Genomic DNA, 27,252 nt, shown 5'->3' with positions numbered 1-27,252 from the left:
TTCTGTTAAGCTTTGCCTGCCTAAAACACCTGACTGGTCCAATAAAGAGCTGAACAGCCAATAGTGAGGCAGAAGAAAGAATAGGCAGGGCTAGCAGGCAGAGAGGATAAGCAGGAGGAGAAATCTGAGAAGAAAGGATAGGGGATCTAAAGGAGAAGGAGTGGAGGACTCCAGGGGCCAGCCACCCAGCTAGATAGCAAACCACAGAGTGAGAAATACAAAAAAAGGTATATAGGAAAGCAAAAGACTAGAGGCAAATGATAGATGAAATAATTTAAGTTAAGAAAAGCTGTCTAGAAACAAGCCAAGTTAAAACTGGGCATTCATAAGAAAGAAGAAGTCTCCATGTATTTATTTAGGAACTGGGTAGCAGGCCCCCAAAGAGCAAAGAGTTAAACAAAGACAGTATAACAAAAAATCCTGGCTGTCCTGGAACTTACTTTGTAGACCAGGTTGACTTTGAACTCACAGAGATCTGCCTGCCTCTGCCTCCTGAGTGCTGGAATTAAAGGTGTGTACCATCATCACCCAGTTATTTTTGTTAATTATTAAGATAACATACAAGATAACATACAAAGTAATGAATTTCATGGCTGTGAGGGTCATTATACTTTGTTCTGTTTGCTCTTCTCTCCATTGTTCTCTCCAGTTCTCACGGAGTCTTCAATATACATAATAGATAGAAGGAAGAAGTTGTAAAAGGTCATATGTTCTATATTTTTATTTCTATGCAGTATCCAAAGTAGAATTATCTACAGAGACATAAAGTAGATCCAGAACTCCTTATCCCTGAGGTATGGTAAATACAAGATGCAATGAAAGAACACGATTGATTTTTAAAGTTATGAAAATATTCTAAAATTAGATTGTGTTGATAGTTGCAGAATACAGTGAAGATATTATATCCTCCAAATCACACTTTTAATGAGTGAATCTGGCATGTAACTTACACTTTAACAATAACATTATTTTTTTAAGAAATAGCTTCCTTATTGCTCCCTCTGCTCTTCTGATATGGAACGAAGATATCCATTTTAAACATCTGGGGGACAGCCTGAACCTATGCACATCTGTATTTTACTCCACTGGCATAGGTTTCTTATATAACTTGGGACTCCATGTCTGACAGCTCCTCAAGCAGAAAAAAATTTAAGGTTGGAAAACCGCATAAAGGCTCTTTGGTGGTGCTGACTTAGCTCAGCTGGTACTTTAGTTATGGTTGCTATGGCATCAAAACTCCCTGTACATCTGCTTCTATCCAGCCACAGTTCTCAGATTTTTTTTTCTGCCATGCAGTATGATATGTTTCACTATGTACCACCTGTGAACCTGTCCTACCTCAGCCCAGGAAGAATATAGTTCCCCTTGAAGTTGGGTTTGGCTGGGTGACTGGTCTTCATTCATGGAGGCAGTAATGGGTTAACTGGACACCTAAGTTTCTCATCAACCTTTATGCATCCATAATGGAAGGGTGAGCTCTACACAGCAGTGTCTCCTCTAGTTAGTTCCCGACTATAGACTATGGAACAGAGCCACCACAGGGTGCCCAGGATCCAGGAGGAAAGTCACATTGGTGGTATAGCCAGCCATTGAATTACTCTTTTAAGCAGCTTGGAAGTGTTCCAACCACACAGAAACTAGATTTTGAGAATCCTCAAATGCTGTGGCTAAAATACGATTTAATTTCTTCTGTTTTCAGAACCTTATTATCTATAAGGAAATAAAGAAAAGGACAGAAATTACCAAAGAGTGCAATACATGTTGAGTGATGTGAACTGTAAGGTACCATAGGAGGCTGAGGGCAGAGAGAGGTCATTTCTGCCTCAGATCTCAAGATTTCTAAGAAAGGTGTGTGTGCATGTGCGTGACCGTGTGTGTGTGTGTGTGTGTGTGTGTGTGTGTGTGTGTGCATGCGAGCGTGCGTGCACGTGCATGCATGCGCATGTTTTCTGGCAGGATACAAAAGAATGCATTAGATCCCTGGAACTGAACCATCAAATATGGGTGCTAGGAACCAAACTGATCCTCTGGAGGATCGGCAAGCATTCTTAATAGCTGTGCCTTGTGTTCAGCCCCATCTTCGTTGATAAAAGATGGGTGACATATACCAGCAGTAGTTGTTGGGGTGACAGTGAGGTCACTTCACCCAGAACACAGAGGTATTTTATGAGATGTGGATTCATCAGATTCAATGGCAAGGAGTCCGAGGAGAGATGACTGCCTCATCAAATTTCAGCCTCGGAAGAGTCCTTCAAACACCCTACTCCATCCCATAATCGTCCTCCACACAACCAACTCCATCCTATAACTGTCCCTCACACACCACACTCCATGCCATAATCATCCTTCACACACCACACTCCATCCCATAATTGTCCCTCACACGCCCTACTCCATCAGATAATTGTCCCTCACACTCCATACTCCATCCCATAATCATCCCTCACACGCCCTACTCCATCCTGTAACTGGATGAGTGAAGAACAGGGCTCAGATAAACTGAGGGTCAAGTTACACAGCCTTTTCGTGTCAATCTCGGATTTGAGAAGGCATTCCAATTTTCATAATGTTCCTAGTTTTATTCCAAATAACTGTATTATTAACTACGTTTCACCACCTTCTGACCTTGACGTGAGTTCAGTTGAAAAAACTGGATGGTTAACTCAGTAATTTGGGGGCCCATTCTAAGTATCTACAGAGTTTGGTTGTTTAATAGGCCAAGACTAGACAGCATGGGGTTGTACTTGGTAGAAGGCAGGGACACAGGCATTGGATGCATGGTGGTCTGGGCTTAGAATGCTTTTAAGATTAGACGGTGCTGAGGCAAGATTACTGGGATGGGTAGACTTTTGCAGACCTAAGTGAAGTACAGACAGAGACATGGAATGTGCACATAGAGAAAAACAAGTAGTCTGGTTTGGGCACATAAACTGTTAAGTGTGAAACTCATGGCGGTCCAATAGAAGATGAAGAGGAATTTTCCTAGTAGATGCCAGACAGGCCCAAGCCCAAGACCCTGATGGGGTCATCACTGAATATCTTGTCAGCACAGAAAACAACTGGAGAACCCACACTTTCCCCAGACAAGAGCCCCACCCTGACTTGGATGATAAACAGCTTCTGAGATTTATATCATCTTTCTGAAGGTGATGAAGGAAGGCAGAGACGATGTTAAAGGACTGGAAAACCTTTAAACTGAAAACGAAGAGACTTTCCATCTTTAGAAAGGATGGCAGTTTAGGGTAGCCTTGGGCTTCACTTACTGGAAAATATGGGTAGTCAGGTTTCTGTCTACCTGAGCCTGCGCCAGTAAGACTCATACTACATATACACGAGGCTGTTCCAATGAAGCCATATGGCTTAGAAATCCAGGACCACGGCTTTCTGAATGGATGTTTTGTTTCCTTAGATAATTGTTCTATTTTATTCCATTTGCTAAATACAGTTGAGTGAATTCTCCACAGATGGTTCAATATCTAAAAGCTAAGCAGAAACATTCAGACTACAAAGGAAAAATAGAACGCTTGTTTTAGTCTACGTTGAAGACAGGCATAGGGGTGTGGACTTCCTTATCAAATACTTATATGAAAATATCTACCTACAAGCTTCTCATTTTACAAATATACAAATCATATTTGATGAAAACCTGGCTTTTCATTAGAGTTGGGCTGACGCTACTCCCAAGGACTCAGTGAAGATTGGCCAAATCCCCATTAGCTTCTAGACCTCAATTCTTCATTCCTAAAATGCTGGAATTCCACCATAATCTCCAGGCCTACAACTATCATATACAACTATCATTTGACTTTTTTTCTTCCACTAATGTGATAGTTAACATTGCCAATTTAACAGGACCTAGAATCACCAAGGAGCTAGGCCTCTGCGCATGTCTGTGAGGGATTTTCTAGACTGGTGAATAAGAGCGGGGAAAATCAACCCTAACTGTGGATAGCACTGTACAGTGGGCTGGGAGCTTGGCCCGCATAAAAAAACAGAAGTTCAGCTGAGTCTTATGTTCTCTCTATGTTCTGTGATGGTGGATACTCTGCGTTTTGTGATGGATACTCTGCGTTCTGTGATGGATACTCTCTGTTCTGTGATGTCGGATACTCTGTTCTTTGACGACGGATTCTCTATGTTCTGTGACGGTGGATACTCTGTGTTCTCTGATGGTGAATACTCTGTGTTCTGTGATGGTGGATTCTCTATGTTCTGTGATGGTGAATACTCTCTGTTCTGTGATGGCGGATACTCTGTGTTCTGTTGATGGCGGATACTCTGTGTTCTGTGGTGGTGGATTTTCTGTGTTCTGTGATGGTAGATACTCTGTGTTCTGTGACATGGATTCTCTGTGTTCTGTGATGGTGGATACTCTGTGTTCTGTGATGGTAGATACTCTGTGTTCTGTGATGGCGGATACTCTGTGTTTTGTGATGGCAGATTCTCTGTGTTCTGTGGTGGTGGATTTTCTGTGTTCTGTGATGGTGGATACTCTGTGTTCTGTGACATGGATTCCCTGTGTTCTGTGATGGTGGATACTCTGTGTTCTGTGATGGCAGATACTCTGTGTTCTGTTGATGGCGGATACTCTGTGTTCTGTTGATGGCAGATACTCTGTGTTCTGTTGATGGCGGATACTCTGTGTTCTGTGGTGGTGGATTTTCTGTGTTCTGTGATGGTAGATACTCTGTGTTCTGTGATGGCAGATACTCTGTGTTCTGTTGATGGTGGATACTCTGTGTTCTGTGATGGCAGATACTCTGTGTTCTGTTGATGGCGGATACTCTGTGTTCTGTGGTGGTGGATTTTCTGTGTTCTGTGATGGTAGATACTCTGTGTTCTGTGACATGGATTCTCTGTGTTCTGTGATGGTGGATACTCTGTGTTCTGTGATGGCAGGTACTCTTGTTCTGTGCTGGTGGCTACAATGTGACCAGCTATTTCAAACTCCTGTCTCCATTACTTCCCTACCATGCTGCACCAGACCCTTAAACTGTGAGCCAAAATTAATACCTGAGTTGCTTTTGTTAGGGGATTTTGCCAAAGAATGAGGAAAACCAATGCAATAATGAAGTGTTTTCTCTCACTTCATTATTTACTTAAAAAATGAAGTTTTTCCTCTCATATAAGCATACATTCTGACCAAAGTCTACTGGGCATAATTTACTCATCTTCCTGAAGGTTTAGTCAGAATTGTATCTTTCTAAGAACAAAGGACAGGGACAATAATGATACAGGACCTACACCAGCCTTTTAGTTAAAATCAAGTAACTGCTTTGTTGGCAGCAAGGAACTGCAGATCACTCCTGAGAAGAAGAATTGTGGGGAGTAAGGAGAAAGCGGATGGCATTTTCCACAATGGAAGAGACCCTGGTGTAGTCTTGCAGACACAGCTCATTACAAAGTGTCGTCTGATCTCCTTATTCCAGCTTTGCTGGAAGCCTCATGAAGGGAGGGAACGCCACATTGCTCTGAAGTTCGCAGTACTTGCAGTTTGCTTTTGAGCACAAGTTTGCTAAATGGAGAGCTTAGAAAACAATGTGAAAAGTGACATTCTGTAAAAAGCGTAACATCCTGGGAAGGAGTGCACAATTACTATAGCGAAGAAAACTGCAGAAAGAGAAACAAGATGCTTTGGGGTGATAACAGAAATGAAATCCAGTTAGCAACTGAATATGACATAAAATAAATGGAAAATATCAAGGAATGGATTTGGGAGACTGGAGATAAACCATAGAAAATTAAATTTACCAAGTTAATAATTTGTGTCAAGGGCCAGGGACGGCTCAGAAGATGCTTACATGCAGGCTTGATTACCTGAGTCTGACTCTCAGGCGCCACAGAGTGCAGGAGAGGGTCAGCTCCCAGTAGTTGTCCTCTGACCTCTTCATGTGCTTAGAGAGCCTGCACTCATACATATATGCATATACATACATACATTATACATACATACACACATATAAGGTGAATAGAATAAATAGTTTAAAATCATGTCCCCCAAAATAAGACAAAAATTCATAAATGTCAATTTCCTTTTCATTAGCATTGTTGGCTTTAGTTATATTCTTTTCTGAATTCTTAAGCTGGTGGTTTGGTTAATTTAGGACTGTTGTTACAAGAGTTAGATAATGAACTATATTCTTTTTTGTTTTGTTTTGTTTTTCAAGATGGGGTTTATCTTTGTTTCAGCTCTGGATGTTCTGGAGCTCTCTTTGTGGATCACAGGCCTTGAACTCACAGACTTCTGCCTGAGTCTGCCTCCGGAGTGCTGGGATTAAGGCGTGCACCACCACCACATGGCAATAATGGACTATGTATAGTCTTAAGTAGCAGACAGTTATTCTAAAATACATGCTTATTGTCTTAGTCTTTTTCTGCTGATATAATGGAATACTACACACTGAAATATTTATCACTTCAAGATTCTGGAAGCTGAAATACCCAAGATTAAGGGTTTAGCATCTGTACTGCCCTGCCCTTGGGAACCTGACAGGATATGTCCTCACCTGCAGCCACTAAGAGCACATTCTGTGCATGTTCACTATGTTCCCTTTTAAAATCTGGGCCTTACCCACATTCATTCTCTCTCTCTCTCTCTCTCTCTCTCTCTCTCTCTCTCTCTCTCTCTCTCTCTCTCTCTCTTTCTCCCTCCCTCCCTCCCTCCCTGTCTTTCTGTCTCTGTCTCTGCCTCTCTCTACCTGTCTCTTCTCTTCTGCTGCTCCTGTCCCCAGAGGCCAGTTCCCCCTCTTCCCTCCCCCCTTTTCCATTCCCTTTCCCCCTCTATGTGAGCTCTGTCACATGATGTCTTTCTCTCTCACTCTACTTTTGACATAAATTACAACAAAGGTTGTATTAAGGTTGTATTAAGTGGGGGTTTTCTTGCTGGTGGAGACTGTATAGAGCCTTAAGGCAATTCAGGAAATCATATGAAGGGCAGAGGAGAACCCTCACTATTGTAACAAGGTCCTTCTTGATGTAACCCATGATCTACTAATCCATTGATCCACGAATGAATTAATCCATTCATAAGAGCAGAGCCCTTCAGACCCTGTCACGTCTTAGTAATTCTCCCTAGCAATGCCTTGCAGTGGGGCTATATTTCAGCAGAAGTGTCAGTGGAGAGTGTCCCTATAGACATTGTCATCATGGTGAGTAAATAAGAAAGAGAAGTGAATTGAATATTTAGAGATTTGGTGGGGACTGTAATCTATGGCTCTGAAGATAGACAGAATTGTCATGAGTTCAAAACTAGCTTAGCCTACAAGGTGAGACCTTGTCCAAAAAAAATGAGATAAATAAAACAATAAAGAAAATGATTTGGTAGTTAATAAGGGATGCTTAATCTTTTGATGCTACTAATTTATTTATATAGAATTTTATATTTAAATATATCAATGTCTTCAAATAAAATAGTATATCAGAGGAATCTCTCCAAAGTGTATGCATTAAGATTTTTTTTCCTTACACGAAGCCCATTAAAAGTAAGACCCCTGGAATCCCAAGGTTCTGGGGTGGAAGTAACTCAGAGCTTCCATTCACGAGAAAGCTTGATGCGGTGCTGACCCAAACCGAAGGGCCAGATCATTGTGCAGCAGTGAAAGTCTAGGCCATGATGCTCCGTGTTCTTTCTTCAGAGCTAGAAAGGAATATGATTGCCCTGAGCTATGCAGACTCAAGAGCGGCATGGCTGACCCAGAACAGCAGCACATGTATGGCAGATCTGCCTGCCTGCATGTACACCTATTGCAATTCTCTACTTGAGCCTGCACATCCCTGTGTTGTTACTATTGTAATTCCACTTTTTATGTTAGCTCACAGTTTGAAAGTCGGTGTGAGTTGTACTAAATATCATAAATGCATGATATTAGGTGTAAAGAAAAGCTAAACTTAATTTTCCACACACATAAGGGAGTACAGATTGCTCTAACCTGAACCCTATTTTTAAGGATGCAGTGAAATCAACGTGACATTTCTTCAGTGGTAACAGATATTCTGATCCACATCTTAAGTTTGATTGCTGCACCATTGTGTAATCTTTAATCTAACATTCTTGAGCAATGTAGTTTGGCTAATGAGCTAATTTCATCGTGGCTCCCATTTGCCGAGCACTCACGCTAGGCACTATTGGGAGAACTTTCTGTGTATGAAGCAATTTAATCCCCTAAATTCCACCACTGGCTAACAATTTTATTAGTGTTTTAAACACAAAAAGCAAAAGAACACAGGGTAAACACCTTGTCGAAAGTCACTGGGTGAGTGGGAGAGACAGAATTCAAAATGCAGGTAGAAGCCGAGTTCAATGAACGGGACAGTCCTACCCCAGTGAGCTCAAGGATTAAGGAGAGATAAGCCACTGGGTGCATACCACACATCTTCTGTATGTGGGTGCGTGTGGGAGTGGTTTGTGTGAAACCCTGTTTCTTCATCTGCCTTGAAGGGATTGAAATAGTTGTTATCTGAGTGTGAAGACCAAGAAAACATGAGTGCTCAGAGTCTGGTTTTCAAAATAGAATTTTTCCATTAAAAATAGGCAAGACGGGTACAATAATGATGTGAGATGATGTGAAAGGGAGAGGGGCGTCTTAAGATTGAGACCATGAGCAAGACAAGGTGGTACATGTTATCCCAGTGCTCCAGAGGTTGAGGCAGAGGAATAGCTACAGTCTGAGGTCAGCCTGAGATACTTAGTAAAACTACATTTTTACTAAGTGTCAACAAACAGCAACAACAACAAACAATACAAACTTAAAGCCGAGATTCAGACCACAGAGTTAAGGAAGAGGACATGGTAACCAAGAAGAATCAGGAGTCCCGGTGTACTCCAAGGGCTTATGGGAACAAAATGAATAGAAGTAGCTGTATTTCCCAGCACAAGTCTGGTGGGGGTGGCATTTGTAGGGTCACAAGGATGCCCAGAACTGGTGGAATCAATTTGAACTGGTGGCACTTTCCCTGCTGTACCAAGTAATGCAAGGACTTGAGTTTTAATCCTGCCTTGCATCTGAACTGTTAACTACAAAGAAATATGAGAACTTTTATACTATCAAGGTGCTGAAGCCTGCACTCTCTCGAGAACCCTGGTTCTCATAACTTTAAACCTAATGATTCACTGAAGGCTCACTTTAGCCCCATCTCCCATGAAGACATCTTCATCTCCACATAATGTTCACCACCATGCTATTTATTTACTTTGTAGCCACTTCTGCACCATTCAGAGGTGGAATGATGAGTGCAGAGACACCGGGTTGCGGAGTCGGAGGGGAACCCTGGTTTGCCTAATTTTGAAGCCTTCGCAGGAACAATTCCTCCCCTAACCTTCATGAGCACAGTCATGTTATTCTTTTTCTATATCATAGAGTAACGTTTCCTCTCATTTCACTTTGGACTTTTGCACTTAAAGTCAAACCTGACAAGGCTGCCTGATTGCCTGGCAAAAATGTTTTGTAATTCGGTGTTTGAACCAGTCCTTGCCTCTGGTGGGCATCAGAGCCTCTAGTGGGAGTGAGGCCTTTGGTTATCATATTCACCCATGTCAAACACCAGACTTGACCAAATGTTTGGGCTTGGCCCAGCATCCCTCTAGGGAGATTACATCTGACAGGTGCTGAGAAGCAGAGAGCATCTCAACAGGATCAACAACACATAGCTGCTGGTCTTCAGAAATGGAAAACGGCCACCATTGAGCAAGCCAATTCGTAGACCACTGTAGCCCTGGGCAAGAACAGTGACTGCTGGACTCTCTTCAGAGCATAACTTAGTTTTCATTTAGCTTGATTAGTAACAGCTGGACAGTCAGACAGCTCAAGAGACTTTTCCAGTGATGCAGAGGGAAAGAATGTTTGCAGTGACCTAACCACCAGTCACTATCCAGGCTGGCTTCACTGGGGAAATCATTTGCAAGAAAGCCGCAGGCCGCTGTTGTGCATGGTGACCGTCATTACGTATATTCAGATAACATTGCCCCCTACCATTGACTAGATTAACAGCATCAGCATTCATTTTACAGTTCCAATAAGTTTTTATAACTACACACATTTTGAATCTGAAAAGTCAAAAATGCACCATGATATAGAATTTGTTGAGTCACAGTAGACAATTTCACTTCTGATCTTACAGGACAGATCGTAGTCAAAATGAAGGCACACTAAACTCACTGCTGATCTTACACGACAGAACATAGTCAAATGAAGGCACACTAAAACTATAGTACAAAGCTGCCTTGAGGCAATATGTAAAAGGTTTGTATGAAGCATCCATGAGTTTCATACTTATTCTTGGGTCCCATCACTAAGATATCTCACTCCGTATATGCAAATCTTCAACTTCCCTAACAGTGTGAAATTTGGAACTCTGTGGCAAGTTCCAAGAATGTCAGAAAGGGGACTTTTAATCTGTGATCATATTAGTAACAGATTTTTAATAATCAGAAATGGTTCTTTTATTACATCATGGGCACATGAGAAAGCATCTCTTTAAGGAGACAGAAAAGTTAGAGACTGACTCAACCCTACAAATACAAAAGCTCTGTTTTCTTAAATGGGGCCGCAGCCAGGTCCTGCTCTGCTCCTTCCCAGCCTCCAGGGTGGCATTGGCAGTATCTATGCTTCTTACGCACAGGGTCGGGTGTCACCCCGGTCATGGCTTACTTCTTCCTGCCTTGCCTGGATGCTTGTTCACAGTCTGCCTTGCGTCCTTGACTACGTCTGATTAGCTTTACAGATAAATCAAGAGAAGTCTGATTCTGTGCTAGTAGCCATGGGGTGCTCTTAGTGTGTGCAGGCAATAAATCAAACCTCCACTGTTTTATTAATTACACTTGAAAACCATATGTAACGGGTATTATTAAAATCTTTAGCTAAAACCTGAAGAGAACAGGGCTGAGAATGGTTAGAGGTGCCCAGGATGGCACCACAGAAAACTGTCAGTGCTAACATGTGAACCTAGGCTCCTCAGCATTGGCACCTTGGTATCGGTGACTTGAGAGACACACACATAATGTTGGTCATTATCCTACCAATATGAGATTCCCCTCCTCGAAAAGTCCCGCCTCAGAGTCAGGATTAAAGACGATGGAACTCCCCCAGAGCAGCTGCTTTTCCGCAACAGACACTCTTGCCGTTTCTACTTGACCAGCCTGGTGACGGTATGTGGCATTTTCAGCCTAGAGCTCTTATTGCTGCGTCACAGTACTTGAAGGTCTGTTCTCCTCAGAACGAGATCCCACTACTTCTGCTATTATTCCCTAGTATTTTATCTCTCTCCTTCTGTTTCTGTAAGGTAAATTTGGGGGCAATACTGGGCCTACTGATGGGGTGTTTGTGAGAATTACGCGGGGCAGTGTGAATTGTACACACGGTAGGAGCCCTGCATTGTTAATGCTCAACAGATGTGGGCACCGATTATACCTTACTAGCACTGTAGCAAGATCCTCTGTGACTTCCAAGCTGGCAGTGAACCTAATGTCTCTGCAGCACATGAGGGACTGGGTAGTACTCTGTGGAGGCAAGGTGCCTTAGGGTCGAGACCCTAGCCAGTCTTTGCTGTGCTGTTAGTACCTGAGAGGTCAGAGCAATGCGCCAGTCAGCACAAATGCTTTAACACTTTATTATTTAAATCAGATGAATGAGAGAGATCAGTGGATGCAAGGGTTTGGTCACGTGCAAAACAAACTGGGGTAAAATGCATTTAATCTTTGTGATCTGAGGAGAATAAGCTGTGTTCGGATAATGAAGGCTGTGTGGGAAGTGGAAAAGTATTTGAGTAATAAATAATTAATACATGAGAATGTTGAAAATGTTCAGAAACTGGAAGTGTTAGGAGGAGACAGTAAGCTTGTCATTACACAAATGTGGCTCATTCCAACTCGCCTCGCTCCCTGTAGATTTAGTCTCCACTCCTTTAGGACAACACCTAAAATCTAAACTATAACCACTAACAGTCACAGGAAATATGAACTGTCCTGATTCAAATAGAGCTTAGAATTACTGAACAGTCTGTGAGGCTCCCATTTGCCTGACATATTTCGAGGAACCAAGGAATAACAGTATTTAACAAAGCTCTCTATGTAGCTGGTCGGAGGGCAATGTTGCTTTCCCAGCTCTCCGGACAGTGACATAGTGATAAGATCTGCATCTGGAAATAATTTTTTACATTTGACTCCTGGGATCCCAAAGACAAACTTTGCGCTGCTGTTTCAAGGGTTCAGGGCACAATATGGGAGGCTTTGGGGCAAAGGAGAGCCATCCAGCAGCAGTGACCCACCCACTGCCCACCTAACTGAGCTGCCCTGGTGTCACCTGCAGATGACACCTGACCTGTAGCTTGCTCAGGAGTTCACATCTATACAAGGTGTCAAGGGGGCCCTGGCACACAATACACATAAAATAAGAATAAATAGATAATTTAAAAATTTAAACAGTGAATAAAAATCCATACATTTAATTTAGAAATATTGAAAGATATTGAAATTTAATGTTGACACTTAAAATATTCAAATATATTTTAGTGATTACAAAAAACATTTAAGATGAATTTTATTGCTTTTTTCTTTTCTTTAAAAATATTTACTTATTTTTATTGCATGCATATGGGTATTTTGCCTGCATGTATTTGTGCACCACATACAATATCAGTAGGTCAGCAGGGGGTGTCAGCTCTCATGAAGTTACAGACAATTGTGGGCTGCCACATGGGTGCTGGGAATTGAACCTGGGTCCTCTATGAGAGAATACAATGCTCTTAACCGGTAGAGTCATCTCTCCAGGACCCCATCCTACCCTTGTTTCTTTCTCTGTGTTTGAATGTAGTAAATTCTAATGTGCTTTGTGCCAGTATTCCTAAAGAAGAGCCAGTTCTAAACAATCATGCTAACTGATGCAGATCTGCCTCCCAGACCTGAGAAGGCAGATTTTTTTTTGGAAGAGACCAGGGAATGCGATGACTCACGCCCTGGAAGAGAGCTGTGGCTTTTCTGTTCCCATTTCAAAGTTAATTCTGTTGCGCTATGGTTGAGTTTACTTGAGAGAGTCACAGACAAGTGAGTTTTCCACTATCAAAAGCTAAAAATCATGAGCAGGGGTTGCGTTTGTAAAGCAAAATGCCCAGCAACCAGCACCTGAGGAGTATCTGCTGTACTCTTTGTAGACTTGTGCAAAAATTGTAGAAATTTGAAAAATCTCTATGGAGGACAATATTTATCGGTGACTACATCAGCCTAAAGCTGCTGTTGGGTTTTGTGTACTACTCATGTAAGATGTCTTTGGGGGCTTCGGAGCTAATGCAGAAGGTAGGAGCTTACTGCTCTTGCAGAGGACCTGAGTTTGGTTCCCAGTGTTCACCTGAAGACCCTCAGCAACCACAACTCCAGTTCCAGTGGATCCTGCATGAACGCGGTACACACAAACTCATGTAGGTGCACATACATGCATGCAAACAAAACTTTCAAAATACCTTTTACTATTATTTTCATGTTTTTTCTTTTTCTCTCCTGCTTTGTAACCCTTTTTAATTTCTCCTGTGCATTCTCTTCATATGTCTCTCGTATTTCTATAGTCATATGTAGAAAAGCTTTTTTTCCCAACTTCCAGTCTTCTTTTATTCAGTTTATAGTTTGGAAATCTTGTGGGATACTTCTTGAGTATCACATTTGGAATTTTAATATAAAGAATAAACATGCATCCCAGTAACTCAAATTTAAGGTGCACATAGGAGCAATTCAAATGCTGTGTGAGCATTTATTCAAATTTTGTTCATCCTACACCAGTTGTTAGTTAATGACCAATTATTAGTTAATGAATTCAAGGATTTTATCCCTAATTCATCATTGTCAATGGCTGTTTTTCAAGTTGCTTCCTCTGGAGGCAGCAGACAATATACAGGAGACTTATAGAATAAGTAGAATCAAGATAGCCCAGGACCCGTGAGACTACAAAGCTGCATCAAGTGCATCCATTTTCACATAGTCAGACCCTCTAGCTTTGGGGTAGGTTTGTGTTGAGTGTCACCCATGAAGTCTGACCATTTGCCCACCCATTCCTATCGGCAAAGATGCTGTGCAGTGCTTCTATTACTTTAAAGATGGGATTTGTTTGATTTATTCTCTTTGTGTGTCCTTGAGTATATGCATTTGAGTGTGTGATAAATGTTGGTGTGGTATATGTACATGTGTATGTTCCTGCAATGCTCGCCTGCACGTGTGCTCAGAGCCCAGAGCAGCCTTTGCTTCCTCCTCCATCACTCTCTGCCTTATTCCTTTGGAGGCGAGGGCCCCGCTGAACCTGAAGTTTCTGTTTTGCCACTAGGCTGACAGCCAGTAAGTCCCAGTGATGCTCCTAGCTCCACTCTCCTCGGGGCTGGGTTGCAGGCATGCACGGGATGCTGAACTCTGGTCCTTAGGCTTGAGCCTGAGCCTTTCTCTAGCCTCTCTTCAGTCTTTTCTCACTGCACTCTGCTATTGACTCCTTTCTTGGGCGGGGGTGGATAGGTGGGATGCTGGCAGTGCCATCATCAAATCCAGGGCCTGATACGAGAGCCAAATGTTTCTCTACTGAATGACCTCCTGAGTTCAACACTTCCATCCTGAGCAGGTGAATTAATATATAGAGCTATCTATCATTTTACATGTTAGATCACAGCAAAAATTTCCCACTGAGGAGTTTCTGTCTCTACGTGGTGAATCCTAGTTTCTTCTACATCATCCAGCCATACCAGTGCTGCCCTGCAGAACACGACCTTATCAGTGTTGAGCTCCGGCTCTATGCCTATGCATCACAGAAAGAAGAGCAGGGAACAGAACAAGGGGAATTGGGGATTTATGTGCACACTGGAAGAGAAATGACTTAACCCTATTCACAAATGGCTATGAATGTCTTCACTAACCCACTCAACCCAGGAATGTTTTCCCTGACTCTGCTTCCCTCGTGTGGAGCCACGGAGTTCTCATCACAGTCTGAATGTACTTACACAAGAGAGAGAAGAGGGATGGTAAGGGAGGGACTAGAGACAAAGATCTCAACAAAAGTCCTTAGAATTTTGTAAATATTTTTCAGCATATTTTACGAGAACAGCCGACCGTGTAAACACATTGCTGAGAGTGTCCTCAGGGTCTTGGAAGAGTTCTCTCAGTGTGAAGAGGCAGTTTTATGAGCCCCGCAGTCAGTTCTCCCCTTATGTTAACCCTAAACCAACATTCCAGGCTCTGTCCCCCATATCTCAGCTCCCCTTCCGTGCCAAGGTGTTCTTTGTATACCACTGGATGTACCGTGTGTGGGCATGTTTTGATTTCCCGTGTTTAAGAATGTCTTTCAGAGTGGAGGAGGCATTTTACCATAACCTTTGAAGATCTTGCTTTCCTCCAGGGGTCTGCTGCACTATAATGAAGACTGGACTTCCCCTGTCTTCTTCTGGCATCCCTATCTTCCTCAATTGTGTGCCTATTGTGTGGACGACTTGAGTGTGAAATGTCTCTGATAGGCTCACTCATGTGGTTGAACCCTTGGCTTCCAGATGTTGGTGTTGGTTTTTTGGGGAGGCTGTGGAATCTCTGATACCCTGGTATGTACCTAGCAGAAGTGGTTAATGGGTAGGTGTTAAAGGTGCTATTCACTTATGGTTCCCACCTGAACTATCTGCTTCCTGATCTGCCAAGAATAAAATAAATCCCACCATAAGCTCCCACCAGCATAAGCTACCTCAGTCACAATGCCTGTCCTACCATGATGGAAGGGCTCACCTGACACCAGGAGCCAAAGTACATCTCTCCTTCCTCAATTTGCTTGTTCTGGTTATTTGACCACAGCAGTGAGAGATGTACTAAGATTGATCCAAAAGTTTCGTCTTCTCTGCTCCTCACTATGGTTGATGAAAGGAACCATCTTTAACTGAGAAAATATGAAATATGTGATATGTACTAAGATTGCTCCAAATGTTTCATCTTCTCTGTTCCTCAATATGGTAGATGAAAAGAACCCTCTTTAACTGAGAAAATATGAAATATGAATTTTCAAAATGTCAAAGACAGGGAGTCAAGAAGCAACCCAGACTCCATATGATCACATCAACAGAGGAATGTCAACCAGGACACGAGACTGTCGTGGATAGGCAACACGTTTGTCATGGTGTAGATAACTCGGAAATGATTCTAGAAAGAGTGGGAAAGTTCATGGGGGATGATGCAATACCATCCCAGAAGCGTTTGCAGTGCAGCTGGGATGCACACATTCAGAAGAATTCCTAGTCCTCGTCAGGAAGGGAGGTCACAGCTGCCTTCCCATAAATATAGTGCTTATTTTCCAGGGAAAGGGTGAATAACTTAGACTGTTGCAAAGCAATATAAACAAAAGCAAATGAAGTAGATGAAGTCAACACACTTAGTGCCAACTGCCGGGGAACTCTCTTCAGCTGTGGAAATCTCCCAAAGGAGGAATAAATAACAGCATTGCTCAGAACTGAGAAAACAGTATTATCACAGAGTCATGACTAGCTGCTCTGTGTGTTGCAAGGACTAAAGAGAAGACCAGCCACATGCTGACTGTCTTCTCCAAGTAATACGTTCATGTGGTAAACGAATTACTGCTTACCCAGTGCTAAACTAGGACGACATACTTCTTCAATAATATAATAACACAAGCACTATCACCCAAATAATTCAATTATTTAAAGTCCCTAATCAAAATACAGTCATCTCCAATAAGAGCTGAATTTCTCATTAAAAACCAGTTCATTTTCATACTATATAATGAAGAATATTGAGTTGCAAAGAAAGAGATGAGGTTAGGGGTACCAAATTGAATCTAGTAAACCTACTCTTTTTTTTAATTGGTTTTTTTCAAGATAGGGTTTCTCTGTATAACTACAGTAGTATGGTCCCCAACTTCCATCTGCCTGCCTCTGCCTCCAGAGATCTGAGATTAAAGGTGTGTGCCATCACTGCCTGGCTAAGCCTACTCTTATGTGATGTAGGTGGGTCTTCTTTCTATGTGTTGCTTTCATTGGTTAATTAATAAAGAAACTGCTTGGCCTGATAGGTCAGAACATAGATAAGTGGAGTAGACAGAACAGAATGATAGGAAGAAGGGAAGTGAGGCAGATGCCATAGCTCTCCTGTCCGAGATGGACACAGGTTAAAATCTTCCTGGTAAGCCACCACCTTGTGGTGCTACACATATTACTAAATATTGGTTAAAGCAAGATATAAGAATTAGCCAATAAGAGACTGAAACTAATGAGCCAGGCAGTGTTTAAAAGAATACAGTTTCCGTGTAATTATTTTGCGTAAAGCTACCCTGTGGCCGGGAGCCAGGTGGCAGGATGCAGCCCGTCGCTCCTTCTATGCTTATGTTTTAGTTGTATTGTGTCTTGTAGAAGCTCTAAATTGAAAGGGATTTTGAAGAATATAATATCCTGCTTTATTAGTGGAGTGTGTAAATTTCCTGCCCATTATAGCCCTGTCTGAATTCCAGATGCCCAATGCTCTGATGTCCTGGAGGCGATACCAGCATCAGTAGAGACTTGGAACCCACAGTGACACAGCATTAGGTTCTAGGAATCAAAGCTGTACAAGATCCATACATCTGGTTTCAGGGATGGTCAACATGGTCATTTTTCACAGCAATATCATTTACCTTGAGAAAGCTGAGGCTAGAGGAGTTATTGCACCTGCCAATGGCCACAAGACAATTTTAAGGCAGACTTGGACATAGAACTTAGCCCTACCTGTCTCTTAGATGTGCAACCTGAATTTCTATGGGGTTTAAAGATTCCTTTCTTGCTGCTGATCTGCTGCACTGGTCCCTGGCCCTGGTAGCCAGAGAGCTTGGTAACAAAGCTGTATAGAGGTCTGGCCATTGCTGACTTGTTGGCCATTTACATTGGTAGGTTCTGTTTTCTCTCTCCTTTGGGTGTTGGGAGATCAAGCAATCTCTAGTTCCTTGGAGTTCAGTGCCTCATTGGGTTCTTTAATTGGAGAAACACAAGAATGGTGAACCCTGAAGGACGCCATCAAAGCTCAGACTGGAACACAGAGCCCTTCATCACATAAGTCACGAAAGTGGAAATGCTTCACTTTTGTCTAGAGAGCCATCACCCAGCCCAAACATCCATCTCTGGCCAGCCAGTGGCAAGAGCCAACCAGGAGAAGACGTGGAGTGGATTCTACAGCCCACTCCTCCTGCTGACCTTGACCTTATTCCTCCTATTACAGGCCCAGGGTTGGGAGATGCTCCCTGGCCTGCTGTGACCATCATGAGTTTTTCATTTCGTATCACTTGTGCTTTTGGTTCCCCCTCCCATGACAGCCCTGGATTTGTGACAAAATGAAGACAGGCCTCTTTAATGTCCCAAAATGCTCAGCAAGATGCAGAGAGTAGAATTTCCTACCAGAGGAAAGCTGAACGCCTCCGACTCCTCCCAGGCCAGATTCATGTTCAGTCTGTGACCTCCTGAGTTTACCTCTGTGTTTAACTTCCTTCTCAGGTCTGGTCCTGGGGAAAAGGGCAGTGGAAAATTTAGAGCAGGCTGTTGGAAGAACCTGATAGAACTGAGCTTTTCTCCTTCTAAGAAGACAGAAACAATCTTTACTGTTGGAGTCAGGGAGTTGGTTTACTTGCCCATGAGTGGCTTTGGCTTGACCACAAGGCCAGTGTTGCTCTCACAACAACTGGGATTATATGGAATGTGTGCAATTCATTGTGGCAGGCCAGAGCACTTAATCCTTAGAGCCCCGCTGGAGTAGCTGGTAGCCATGCCTACATCCATTGGATATGCATTTGGACTCCTTGGTGTAAATCAGTGCATATCACTGCACTTTTATCTAATATTTATGAAGAAAATATCCAGAGAAATATATTTATTATAGTGCCTCGCATGCAAATATTTCATATAGCTATTAATTCAATTACTATAATTTTATTAAATAAATCTTTATACTATGTGCAGTAAGATCGATCTTAATCTAAATAGAAGCTGATGCTGTTATGGAAACTTTATTAAATGACTTTCAGGCATATTTTCATTGATAAAAAGAGTTCAGAATCCACCTTCTACATAAAAATTTGTCCATCAGCTCTGGTCTTTCCGTTCTGAACTGCCCCACACTTAACCCACGTCCATTTCCCCCTTTCCTTGGCAGCCACAGCACTGAGCTAATCCTGATCAACATTGCTCTGAGACCAGGATGTGAATATCATCGATTGCCTGCCGGCTGGGTGTGGGTAGCAGGCATCCAAGACCAGAGTGAGTGGAGTCAGGATTCTCCAGAGAAACAAATCAATAAAAAGAACTTATTGTAATTGGAGCAAGTGCGTATGGAGCGCAACAGGGCAAACTTGCCAATCTGAGACCCAAAACATCAGATGATGCTCCAGGCTAGTGACAGCCTACTTCAAAGGAAGTGGCTGGTGTTCCTGAGGACAACACCTCAGGCTGGCCTCTGGCTTTGTACACAAGAGAACACGCACACACACAGATACACACAGACACACACATGCATACACATACATACACATGCGCACACATATACCCATGATAGGTTCTATTGATAAGGATGTGGCATATCTTTGGGGAGCCATCATTCAAACTATTGGCAATATTAACTAAAGACACGATTAGATGTCCTAGTCACATTTTTGAAAGTATAGGATTTATCTAATTTTCAAAGATTCCGTGAACTGCTTATTCTTGACCTAATTGCACACCACATGTCCCCGGTACAAATGGAAACCATTCCAGCCTGGTTTCTCTGGCCTCTGCTCTGAGAACTATGTTTCTGTCACCTCCTCCCAGACCACTTCTCTTTCCCCACCAGTCTCACTCACTAGGAGAGCACGTTAGTGGAACCAAGTAAGGCCAGGGAGACACAAAGCTGGCACAGGGGGCTAATGGAAGCCCCACAACTATAGTTACTAAGCTAAATAACAGTGATTTCAGAGGGGTTCTACCCCTTAAACAAACATGACATTTATCAAAGTGAGACTTCCCTCACATGGTGAAATTTTGTGGTATTCCCCGAAATTCACAGGCAAGAAAAAGGCCTCTCTTGTCTACATATTTTGTGACGTTCTGGCAAACAGCAGGTATCTCAGCTTACGTTTGTGATGTTCTCGATAACCAGTACATTGAAATGAAATCGACCCTCCATATTTCTACTGTAATCTGTATCACTGATAAATAGAAGTAGCATGCAAGTCTAAGGATTCAGCATGTCCCAATTAACCTAGTCCCTTCTCTGAACCCTCACCACCAGACTGTCTCCTTGTTTTTGCCTTCCTCAAAGTCTAAAGGAAAAACAAAAATCTGTATCTATTCTTCTGAAGGAATCATCAAACCAATGAACGCAGATGAGCCTGTGGATAAAAAGGTACATTTAAATCAATCAGTATGTAGTTCAGTGACTTTGCGTTCTTTCTCCCAGACAGAAAAACAGGCTCAGTATCTCACACTCCTCTCATTTTTTTTTCTATTGGAAACTATGGCTTAATGTATCCCACCATTCTGTCTCATTCGGACACACTACACTTAACGTGAGGAATCATGCAGGCACTGTGGAGAAAGGTTGATACAGCAGCTATCCCTCAAGCAGGTCAGCAAGATGCCAGGATCTGGACCCCAACAGCCACAGTGCCTGGGTCCTCTCACCTGACATGGCTTCTCTGTAACATCTCCTGTAAAGCCGGTGATGAATTCTCTTGGGTCCGCTGTCACCACCCAGAATGCCAGGTTCTGTGGGATCTTAACCAAAGACTCTTACTCCGCAACTCCATGTGTAAACTGGAGGTCCTTTCCTGTCAGGGTGTGAAGGATGCCATTACCACATCACAGGAGTGGGAGGCGCTAAGGAGTGCTTCATGGAGCATGTACTACGCGGAGTCTCTAGAGATGTGTCACACCCTACAGCGTTCACTCCAGAGCAGAACAGAACTGCGTTCCTGTTCAGTCTCCTGAGCCATCACATCTCAGATTCACTGTTAGACATGACGTCAACCCAGGACACGGCTGTGGAGGGGGTCACGACCAGTTGGGTTCTTTAGGGGATATTTATAGGCCTCCAAATATTCAGTATTAAGAAAAAAGATATTTCTTTAACTTGCATTTTCTATGTCAAGCTTATAATATTATATACCCGTGAAGAGCTTGTTAATAATTATATTTATTCTGTTTTCTATTTGTTTTGCTACCTAGTTTTCAGTCTTTCAGTCTACATACTTTCAAAGGATGTTTACACACACATGTATACATCTCTCTCTATATGATATATATATATATATATATACACACACACACACTTTAAAATATATGTGCTGGGCAGTGGGCAGTGGTGGCACACATCTTTAATCCTTGCACTTGTGAGGCAAAGACAGGCAGATCTCTGTGAGTTCTAGGCCAGCCTGGTCTACAAGAGTTAGTTTCAGGACAGGATCCAAAGCAACACAGAGAAATCCTGTCTCAAAAAAACATATATATATATACTTTAAAAGCCTTACCAGCTTATAAGAAAAAACAATTTACCATTTTGTCAGGCTCAGTAAATTCTGTTTTTAATAAATATACATAATAATCCATCAGATTGAGGACAAGTATGAAAATACATTGTCAGTTTTTACGATATTGAATTGGTAGGAGAAGGGACCGTTAATAATTTAGTATCTACTAAAAATATGAGGCAAATCCTATATCATCTATTATCATAAAGAGTCTTTATTCATAGTCCAAAATGGAAATAATGTTTAGAATCCCATTTTCTTGTTGATTTTGCATGTAGTGTGGGTAGACCATTCATCTTTTGCAGTATTTCACAGAGGACAGTAGGAATGAGATGGGGAGCGTTTCGTGCTTGTTGTATAAAACACCCTGAGGAGAGAGGGCTTATTTTACCCACAACTCCAAGTGATAGCCGTCATTCTCGGGGGGGGGGGGGTCAAGGCAGTAACTTTAAAAGCTGATACGTTGTCTCCACAGTTAACAGCAGAGAGAAATGAATGAGTACGTGCTCCGAATACGTGCTCACAGGCTGTGTGCTCAGCCCGACTTATTCATGCATACAGTTCAAGATTATCTGACCTGGGAATGGCTGCCCACAGTGCTATTCTATGAGTTATGAAGACAGCAAGGTTGGTCGGATGAAGTTTTATGGCGTGTGTGTGTGTTGGTTTAAAAAGACAGATAAAAAAATGAAGAAAGAAGGCAATGTTAAAAAGATTCCCCAGTGCTTCCACCTCCTTCCCAATGGCAATATCTGTCTTTGTGCCCCGTTCCCACTTGAAAACCCAAGAGACAGAACCCAGACAAAGTAGCCAAGAAAGAAAAGGACAGATAACCAGAACTAAGTTTTCCTTTCCTGGTTTGTTTGCCAGGCCAGTTTGTTCACCTAAAACGTGGGCTAAGCAATGGTGATCACGCAACCTTTGGATTTGTGTCATGCTGCATGAGACCGGAGGTTTGGAAGGCAAAAATAATATGTAGGCACTTGTGCTGCTGTGCGCTCAATGTTCAAACTAGTCCCACATTTCTTCATCAGCTCTGCACAGCACGGGCCACAGACAGTGCTAAAGTTCCTCTTCCCTATGTTAGTGTGACTCGTCTTCCTTCTGCCTCACACTCCAAGTCCCTGTGGGGCTGTCCTCCACAGTCACACCCACTGGTGCAAGCACAGTGATTCTGCAGTAGTCTCTTTCTGCCTCTGTCTCTATCTCTGTCTTCCATGTGCATGTTTGTGGGTGCCTATTTGTGTGTGAGTGTCAGTGTGGCTGTGCCTCTGTCTCTATCTCTGTCTTCCATGTGCATGTTTGTGGGTGCCTATTTGTGTGTGAGTGTCAGTGTGGCTGTGCCTCTGTCTCTATCTCTGTCTTCCATGTGCATGTTTGTCGGTGCCTATTTGTGTGTGAGTGTCAGTGTGGCTGTGCCTCTGTCTCTATCTCTGTCTTCCATGTGCATGTTTGTGGGTGCCTGTTTGTGTGTGTCAGTGTGGCTGTGCCTCTGTCTCTATCTCTGTCTTCCATGTGCATGTTTGTGGGTGCCTATTTGTGTGTGAGTGTCAGTGTGGCTGTGCCTCTGTCTCTATCTCTGTCTTCCATGTGCATGTTTGTCGGTGCCTATTTGTGTGTGAGTGTCAGTGTGGCTGTGCCTCTGTCTCTATCTCTGTCTTCCATGTGCATGTTTGTGGGTGCCTGTTTGTGTGTGTCAGTGTGGCTGTGCCTCTGTCTCTATCTCTGTCTTCCATGTGCATGTTTGTCGGTGCCTATTTGTGTGTGAGTGTCAGTGTGGCTGTGCCTCTGTCTCTATCTCTGTCTTCCATGTGCATGTTTGTCGGTGCCTATTTGTGTGTGAGTGTCAGTGTGGCTGTGCCTCTGTCTCTATCTCTGTCTTCCATGTGCATGTTTGTGGGTGCCTATTTGTGTGTGAGTGTCAGTGTGGCTGTGCCTCTGTCTCTATCTCTGTCTTCCATGTGCATGTTTGTGGGTGCCTGTTTGTGTGTGTCAGTGTGGCTGTGCCTCTGTCTCTATCTCTGTCTTCCATGTGCATGTTTGTCGGTGCCTATTTGTGTGTGAGTGTCAGTGTGGCTGTGGTGGACTAAGGACACCCTTGGGTGTTGTCCTAGTCTTCTTCCTGTTTGAGACTGTGTTTCCTGATTGCCACTAGATACCTCAGGCTGGTTAGCCTTTGAGCTCCTGTGATTCTCCTTCCTCCTCCCTCCTTGCTGTAGAAACACTATGATTATAGATACAACACCATGTCCAGTCTTATAAGGGCTCTAGGGATCCGAGCTCAGGAACTCACACTTGTATGCCAATGCTCTACCCACAAACCATCACCTGAGCCCTTGTTGTTTATTTCTGTAGGATCTGAACTTGTGCTTGTGACAGTTCCTTGATCCCTCATCTGTATTCAGATGTGACATCATACGGAAAAAAATTAAAAGAAAAGGCAAACACCTTAAGGATGTTTCAAACCCATAAATACCTAACAGATAAGGGGAGAAAAGTCAAGCTAAGTCATGAAAAACATGTTCTAGACGATTAGCAATTCGAGGAATCCTGGTGGATGTTCTATTCTAGAGGCAGAACTTTCAAAGGAGGATACTGCCTGTCTTGTGGTCTGACTGCGGAAGGACACATCGTTCGGATGCATCAACTTTGAACTGTGTGAATGACAGCTAATTAGACTCAAACTGTTAAGCAGACCATTCCAATGGACCTTACAACAGGCTTGTAGATTCAACAGGTTTTATATGTAATGTATCCAGCCTGAAGAATAGCCTAACTCACACACTGTTCTTCCATCAGCCAAAGCAACGCTGGCTGGAGATCACCTTCAAGCAACCCAGGCTCTGCTGATTTGCACGTGCTACCCTTAGAAGCTAATATATTAGGTTTCTTAAAAATAACATCTTTCTCGATATGTGTTCTTCATCAAAATTGCAAATCCCAGAGTAATCTTTCTGTTTCTCTTGCACAATGCAGAGTAAAATTAGAAGCTGATTTGAAGCACTGTGTGTGCTCATTGCCGTGCAGGGCTATAATTAGAACCGTCGTTCCTCAGAGCACTGTCGACACCAGCAGCAGCACCTGGCAGCTTGTTAAATGCAAATCTCTGGGCTTTCCTGGATCAGACTGTCCGAAACTGGAAGGAAGGCCTAGCAATATGCACCGTAACACATCTTCCAGGCAAATTTGACAAAACGTAAAGTTCCAGGAACATACTTGTTACTTACTACTGATTGTGGTAAGAGCAGGATAAATTAAGGAAGACAGAAACCACTAAGGGTCATATATTTTTGTGTGTGCCCTCTGGTCTCCTATTCAGTCACATGGAACATGTTGGGACTACTTAGCCATCAACACTGAAAAAATAAATCTTTAGTTCAGTTCATTACTGTTTGCCTTTAATTCCTAGAGAAACATTAGATCCTGCGCAAAAGACACCGCATCTACACTGTTGACATTGTAGATTATGCCTAAGGAGGCGTGTCCATAGTTTCAGAGGCTGGAGTCATCTGATGAGCTGGGCTAATGTAACTTTCACAATAACCAGTGAGTGCTTTACCTCAAAAAATAGATGGGAAACAAAACCAAACGCAAAGGAATAAATAACGAATTTTTGTTTGGTTGTAAGTGATAGAAATATTTGAGAGACTGAAGGACAGAGTAAATAATACAGAGTACCACCAACATAGCCAACCTTTCCCAAGCAAAGCCCTTCCATTTTAAATCAGTTCAGGCCAGTGCTAACCTTTGCAACACTCTAAAAACACAGAGATACAAAAGAAGCCCAGAGTCCAGGAAGATCCTCTCGACAATTCAGACATGTGAGGAAACAGCCACTTCTTCAGAGACTACTAGATATGTCCCCACTTGTCTACAAGTTGAATCTACTAAAAGAAAAAACAAGGGTCGTTTGGAGCCAATGTAACCAGTATGTTTACTTCCTCTAAAATATGCTCAGTTTGTTGGGAGTAAACTTTGTTTACCAAGGAATGTAATCAGCAAAAAATGAAAGAAAACATAAAAAGCTCAACTCCTTAGCTAGGGTTTGAGATTCCTTTTCTTCTAGACCACAGGGACTGTGATGAATTCTGGGGTTTCTGGAGCTTTCTGCACTCAACTCAGGCTCCTGTCTTATTTTGTAAGTTAAGCTTCTCTTTCCCCTGTTTAGTATTTGCATGAGTGTCTTTTTTTAATTTGTAAGAAAGCAGAAAGCGCAATTTGAAGAGGTTATTAGCAGTTCCTAGGAAAGTAGTTCCACAAGCAGGGAGGAAGGGGAAGAGAAGAAGAGGAAGAAGGATTGCTGACAGATGAGAGCAGTAGCCAAGCGACTGCAGTCTGCACACAGAAACAGGGCAGCGCGTTGTCTAGCTTGAGACATTTGTGAGGGAACACACTCAGCTGATGCACAAGCTTTGCCAGGGTGGCACCCTGGGCTTTGCTCAAAGATGTGACAAGGAGGGATTGTGGGCTATCTTGTAGTGAGTATAAAATTTATACCTCAAAATGCTTTCCTCAATGACTTCATCAGAGCAGAATGGGCCACCCCTCCTCAAGGGAGAAGCTGGGCCATGGAGACTCACAGACTTTGTATAGCTCAGTGGAGTCTAATTTGCAATATGAATTCATTTAAAGAACCAATAAATAGAAATTGCCCCAAGATTGCCGAGGCCCTCCTAAGAAGCCCTCTTGTGTTCTGACTCATTTTAAGAGAATATGACAGACTTTATTGAGGACTTTACCACAAAAAGCCACTGTTTTCTTTTACTAGGACATGTGTGTGGAGGACAGTGGAAGATTAAGGACATGAATGCCACACAAGGAGGAAAATCAGAAAGATAAAAAAATTCAGAAAGTCAATGAAAAAATTGACGTAGGAAAAAATAGTCCCTATGACAAGAATAAGCAAAGAATGAATACGTATATAGAAAAGAGGGAGATGGAAGAGACAAAAAAACATACAGTTTCCATACCGCTTACCTGTAATGGCAATGTCTGACAAGGGGCAGCTTAAGGGAATGAAGGTTTATTTGGGTTTAAAGTCCGAGCAGATATAATCTGCATGTTGGGGAAGGCATGCAGTAGTAGCCCCATGGGGACACGTATGTGGAACACCCCGTCACACTGATTCCAAAATCAGAAAGCCAGCAGTGCCTAGAAAGTAGAATCAGGTTAAACCTTAAGGCCCATCCGCATGGGATGGCCCTGCAGTGAGGCTCCACCCCTGAAGGTTCCAACTTCCAACACAGTACTGGCAACTGCAGTCCGAGTGTTCAAACACAGGAGCCAAAAGGGGACATATCACGTGGAGACCACAACTGCCTCCTTCTCAGAACCCTGGGAAGCCACACTTGCTGCCAGGAGCTAGAAGATCAGGGAAAGGAAGACCACAGGAGCACAAGGATTACAGTTTAGAGGAGAAATGTGAACCTCCATTGATTTAATCAACTTCCTCTAATCACTGCACCTCAGACCAAATAGCCCTTTAACCTGAGAAGACAAGAGGCGCTCAGACAGAAGCTACATTTATTGGCCTTGTCAATTACGTCTGAAAGAGAAAGCACAGAGGCTCATGACCTTAGCTCTGAACATAAAATGCGGTTGTATTAATTGCTCTCTTAGGGGCCAAAAGTAGCCTTGGCTGAAGGAAAGTAATGATTACCTTCAGTGTGGGACTTTCTGCCAGAGCTGCTGAAATTCCCTGTCATGACCCCACCTATTGTGCCACTGGGGTGCCTGACTGCCACAAAGGCTGCAGGGACAGCCCTCTGGGGGCTCT

The 27,252-nt window shown here is 42.8% G+C and overlaps 2 long non-coding RNA genes across 3 annotated transcripts in view; one reads left to right on the top strand and one right to left on the bottom strand.

Moving 5' to 3' along the window:
* Positions 1-27,252, bottom strand: part of LOC142857898 (uncharacterized) — a 78,163-nt gene that overhangs the window by 37,013 nt on the left and 13,898 nt on the right. Inside the window, exon 3 of one of the 2 annotated variants that reach the window (XR_012911884.1) lies at positions 18,382-18,479. The exons of the other annotated variant lie outside the window; for it this stretch is intronic. This is a non-coding gene — a long non-coding RNA (uncharacterized LOC142857898). Of the gene's footprint in view, positions 1-18,381; positions 18,480-27,252 lie in introns of those variants that run through there. 2 annotated transcript variants of the gene reach the window in all.
* LOC142857899 (uncharacterized) overlaps positions 1-27,252 on the top strand; it is a 69,885-nt gene that overhangs the window by 37,098 nt on the left and 5,535 nt on the right. The window lies entirely within an intron of this gene.

Source organism: Microtus pennsylvanicus, chromosome 9 (genome assembly GCF_037038515.1).
Source record: "Microtus pennsylvanicus isolate mMicPen1 chromosome 9, mMicPen1.hap1, whole genome shotgun sequence".
Taxonomy (NCBI): Eukaryota; Metazoa; Chordata; class Mammalia; order Rodentia; family Cricetidae; genus Microtus; species Microtus pennsylvanicus.
The sequence above is the reverse complement of the archived record's forward strand: the minus strand, read 5'-3'. Positions and strand labels throughout refer to the sequence as shown.